Genomic DNA, 5,831 nt, shown 5'->3' with positions numbered 1-5,831 from the left:
CTTTATGGGTGTCCTATTACCCCCCGAAATTTCATATTTCTCTATTTTCTACACACTTAAACATTGACCTGTCATAGGAGGTGTTCTCACCTCCTTTAGGCGCGTTAGAAGGTGAATTTTGACGAAAATTTCCTCTTTCTCCAGTAGTCATCTTCCCTACCCTTCAATAAACCATTGTTTCTTCTTCCTCACCATTAACCCTTGTTCCTTTTAGAAAAAAATCACGATTTTCTCTAAAAAATAAGCAGGGTTTAGTTGTTTATGTTCATTTCTACTTCAAATCTTGAATTTAGGATTTGTAATTTGCTCTAATTTCTTATTTAGGTCTCTAATTTGAATTTTGAATTTTCTCGAAATTCATCAAAAATGGCAAATGAAAACTTGAATAAGCTTTGTATGGATGAATCAGACCCAAAATTAGTTGATAACTACGAAATCAAGTTCAAAATGCATAGTAAAATCCTTCGATCATCAACAGAAATTCAAAATCCTTCGATCATCAAGTTCAAAATACACAGCAAATGGTGAAGGAGATAAAAAGGAAAAAGGATATTTTTTGGGTCTTTTATGTTTTAGGAGGGAAATGGGGAAAAAACAAAAATTGGGAGTTGAAGAGGTGGGGGACCCGGCGCGTGCAATCACGTGGACTATTTGTTTGGTTTATGTGTTGAGGTCAGCGTTTAAGTGTGTAGAAAATAGAGAAATATGAAGTTTAGGGGGGTAATAGGACACCCGTGAAATTGAAGTGTGTAGTTGGGATTTCGGGTATAGATTGGAAGGGTTTTAGACCATTTTCTCTATTATTTATTATCGGGTTTAAAAGTTGATTGTGTTGAAAAGATTGATAAATATATGTAGTAAAAAAAATAAAATTTAATGTGACATGACATCCAATTAGAAGAAAAGAAAGCTTTTATTAGATAAGTGTATTTTTTTTATTAAAAAAAATTAAAATGGATAAATGATATTGTAATTCTAGAAGAAACAAAAATAATTTTAATAAGCAATTTCCCAAAACCATTCAAAAAATTTACTCATATATTTATCTAATTAGGCAATTTTCCCAACAATTAAATACTTCGTCATTTTGTAAAATGACAAAGATTATAGTCTAATTTTTTTCCTTTTCAAAAGTGACAGATCGACTAATTAATTAACATGATCAAACAACCAAGGAGCTCAAATCTTTCTTTGAGAGTCTTACCATTATTGATTTCTGTTACACTAGGACATTCATAAATCGATTACTGATACAAATAACATAAAGAAATATAATCGACACTTATTGAAAAGAGCAATCCCAAAGATTTGTTGAGTTCTTTTTTTTTTTCTGTTTTGGTTTGTCACTCAATATTCATCGTTTGAAGGGTCAGATAATCTGAATTCGCGTGGGCAAGTCACATTTTAGCAATATTAGTGTTTTCTATCAAAGGTGACTTCATATTTAGAATTCAAATTCGAGAGTTTTAATTAAGAATGAATGAGTATTGTACTTATCACTCCATCACAACCTTTGGTATTACTACTTCGAGTAATTAATTGTTTTTCCTTTTTTTTTTCTTTTTTACTTTCTCTCTCTCTTTTTGAAGTTGTATACCAAATTTATTTTTCATTTTTTCTTTAATGTTCTAGAAGCCAAGCCTTCATCAAATGGTTCTAAAGAAATGGATTTTTGGGGCTAACTCAACCCTCAAAGCTAGCTTATGAGGAGAGAATTGCCCAAGTTCATATAAGAAGATCATTCATCTCATTAACCATCGATGCGAGACTTTTTTTCATTTTTCAACACCTCATCTCACACTCAGGGCTGGACAATTCAATTTGGGGATCCAACATCGATGGTTAATGGGATGAATAGTCTTCTTATATGGATTTGGACAATTCTCTCCTCATAAGCAACTAGATTTTGGGGGTTGAGTTAGGCCCAAGATCCATTTCAATAGAGAAAACTTCTGAAATAGTAAACATAATAGACATAATAAGGCTCTATAGCTATAGCTTTGATAATTACGCTCCATAACTATAGTTGTGTTTGTTTTGGAGGCTGCAGTTTGTATATTTTGCTTGCGAATATACGAATAGGGTAAGTATAACAAATTTTGTATTTATACATTTATGACTTTTTCAGAACTCTGTTTGTATACTTCGCTTGCCAATTACAAACACGATAATTTACTATGAATATTTTATAAATCATATACAAATAGTTAGGGTAAGCATATACAAAATTCTGGATTTATACAATCAGGAATCGAATTATACAAATTTTGAATTTATACAGTTCATGCGAATTGTACAAATCATGTGAATAGCAAGAATAGAGAAAATTGTAGTGGCAAATTACAATTTTCTTTAATTGTAGATATAATACCTAATATAGTTTCCCTTCATTATATTGTATTAGAGTCAAACTTGATGTGGGCCCTAGAAAATCAGACAGTTGTGGAGGTGGAAATATACCCCAGTCCATGAATGTCACGCTTCAAACCGAACAATATTGAAACCTTAAATAAAGAAGTGAAAATTACAGAAATATACTACTTAAGACTTTTATTAACAAAATATCAATATACTTATATTTAATTACAAACTAAGTTTTTAAATTACATACATAACAAAACATTTAATTTTTGTATTTAATTTAATTTTATTTTACAGATTTTCTCTCTCATACTTTTAGTAATTCGTGCCTTTTATAGGGAGTATAATTAGGATATTAATATTTATCAAATATTCTCTCTCCTAAACAGTTTCAAATTCACACGTTCATTACTTTTTTATTCCCCTTTTTTAGGCATAGTGAAACTTTTTGGGATCATAATTAGTTTTTTATTTTCTGATAAAGCTTTTTTTTTTTTTACCAAGAAAGGGGTGTACTTATCAATGTTGAGTGATAGTTTCAAGAAATCTTGAAAATATTTTGGGAAGTCAAAAGGGTTTCCTTCCATATTCTTCTTCAACTTTCTTAACCTTTAATCTTCTCATTCTTTTTCAACTTTTGTAACCTTTAATCTTCTCACAGAAACGTTTCACAAGTCAACTAATCTAAAAAATTGCCGTTGTTCGATGGAAAAGACTCCACGTAAAAGTCCTAGACTTAACAAATCTGTGGTAATCGTTGATAGCCCGCCGATCAGTTCAAGACCATCTGGTAGATCTAATGAGTGTATTGTTATCAATTCTTCATCATCCTACAAAGTTCAACAAAAAGATGATTATGGAGCTGATACAAAATCGAAGGGTAAAGAAAAATTGGTAGAAGATCATTATCCACATGACAGCGATTTTGAGGACGATATCCCCCTCTCTAAAATATTAAGAGTAAATAATGATCAGGATTCAAAGGTATTTATTTATTTGATTAAATTTCTTTTTTTTTTGACATGCAAGTGTTGAATCTTATTCTTAATAGAAAGATTTGTAACATTAATTAATTTTTTTATGCCCTAGAATGTTGATGGGGGTTCGGTGAGCAAAGGTATGAATGGTTTAAGTAAAAAATGGACTAGGTTTGTTAATAATAAAAGGAAAAAAGCATCACTAGTACCACTAAAGGTATGTTTTTACCGTCGTTTTCTAGTAATGTAATTTTTTATGCAAATATTTCTTTGCTTATATTATAAATTTTGCATTTTATGACTATTATAATTTATTGATTTTTAATTTTTTTTTTTAGATCAAGAAGAAACAATCGCGTTGGTGTTCTTACGTTAATGTCAACGTTTTTGTTGATATAACAAAGCTACTTGAAAAAATTGGTAGTGTTCATTTGTTTAAAGAGTCTCCTTTTGGTTATCTATTAGGCTTGTTCCAATTGAAAGTCCAACCTCAGATTATTAGATGTCTTGTTCATCATTTATCTAACAATCGGGATGACATGTTTGTGTTTGACATAAATGGTAAAGAAATGCATTTTGGGCTTAGAGAATTTTTGGTAATTACTGGTTTTAAGTGTGGTGGGGTATGATTTTTTATCATGATCAGAATAGTACATCAAAGTTACTTTCTCGTTACTTTCCAAATGTTGTTGATAAGGTTTTGAAAGCTGATTTCATAAGAGTGTTTAAAGAAGATGGGTTGATTCAGGAAGAAGACTTTTTTAATGTCTATGATTTATTTCATTAGTACATTCATATTGTCATCTCCATCACAATTGTCACATATTCCAAAAGATCACTTCTTATGTGTTGAGTCGGGACAGTACATTACGTACCCCTGGGGCAATCTTTTCTTTTTTAATCTTCGTCATTCTATATCGAGTCAAATGGCAAAAGATCCGGATTATGTGAAGTTTGAAGGGTTTTCTCTCGCATTGCAAAATTGGTTTTATGAATGTTGTAACAAAGTTGATGGTTCAATTGCAATTCGTAAATTCAATCGAACGCCTAGAATATTCAATTGGGATATATCCAAAAACAAGATATATTTTGACCATCTCCAGAAAGGAATGTTCAGAAAATACGGCAATCAGGTAATAGAAGTTCTTTTGTTATTATTTATTAATTTTCTTTTTTATGAGTAGTGTATATTCACAATTTATTATTATTGTGTTAGTATACATTTGAAGATCTTGTGTTCATGGATGAGGAGCTTGATATCATTGAGGCGGAAAATCTAACTGTTTTGACTGATATTCCATTCAATAAGAAGAGTAAACGTGATAGATCTGTAAGGCAAAATCAGAATTTACAAACTCATTCTGTCGTTCGACAGAATGTCAAAGATTTGCCTCGTAGTTCTGCACAAAAGGTTGGAAGTGATCCGAGTTTGTCATTTAATAAAGATTTGCAGAAAATTGCCCAAGAAGTTGTGAAGGTATGATTATAAATTTTATTTACTTTCTGTCAGAATTTTGGTTGAAGAAACATTAATGTCATTTTAATTTTTGTTAGGTTCGTAATGAGTTGGAAAAGTTTGAAAAAAATGTAGATGCTAAGTTTGTTGAAATGAAGGCTTTTATGGATTCATCATTCAAATATATCATTCAAGAGTTGAAATATCTTCAAAATGATGTTTCAACCAACAAAGATTTAGGTGGTGAACGGGTTAGTCTACTTATTAATATATGGACTTATTATTTACTTATAAACTAATTTTTAGATCAAGATTATTATAAATGTTAATGTGGATACTTTGTGTTGATTTTAAATATTATTAATCTTCTTGTTGATTATATATCTGTAATTAGCTATATTGTTGTCTTATTGTAATAGTTGAATGACTCAAAAATTTATTTTTATTGAGAACATTAAGGTTGTTGTTGAGGATCAAAGAAAAGGAAATGTTGATGTTCAAAATGAACATTTGCAAGATTGTGGAGATAAAGATGGTGTTCAGACACCATCTTCGTTTCGTAATNTGTTGAGGATCAAAGAAAAGGAAATGTTGATGTTCAAAATGAACATTTGCAAGATTGTGGAGATAAAGATGGTGTTCAGACACCATTTTCGTTTCGTAATCATGTTTTTGATAACAATTGTAAGTTCTTTTTTGTTAGCTTAAATCTATTTTTTATAACTATTTTTAGTTCATTTCTGATTTGTGTTTAAAATTTCATAAAATATAGATACATAAATGATGTTTGTATATCTTAATAGGTGGGGTATATGTTGATTTTGAAATAAATAGAAAAATTCCTACATTGGATGACTTTGTTATGCCCAATATGCGTGAATCACAGTTGGTTGCTCTTGAAACTGGACAAACATGCGTGTCATCATTGGTAGATGTTGAATCTAAAAATATTTGTGTCACACCTTTGGAAGTTGCTAAAGCTGGAAAAACAAAGTTCAATCAATTTGGTGTTATTGAGGGTGAAAACACATTTATCT

This window comes from Solanum stenotomum, chromosome 9 (assembly GCF_019186545.1).
Source record: "Solanum stenotomum isolate F172 chromosome 9, ASM1918654v1, whole genome shotgun sequence".
NCBI lineage: Eukaryota > Viridiplantae > Streptophyta > Magnoliopsida > Solanales > Solanaceae > Solanum > Solanum stenotomum.
The sequence above is the reverse complement of the archived record's forward strand: the minus strand, read 5'-3'. Positions refer to the sequence as shown.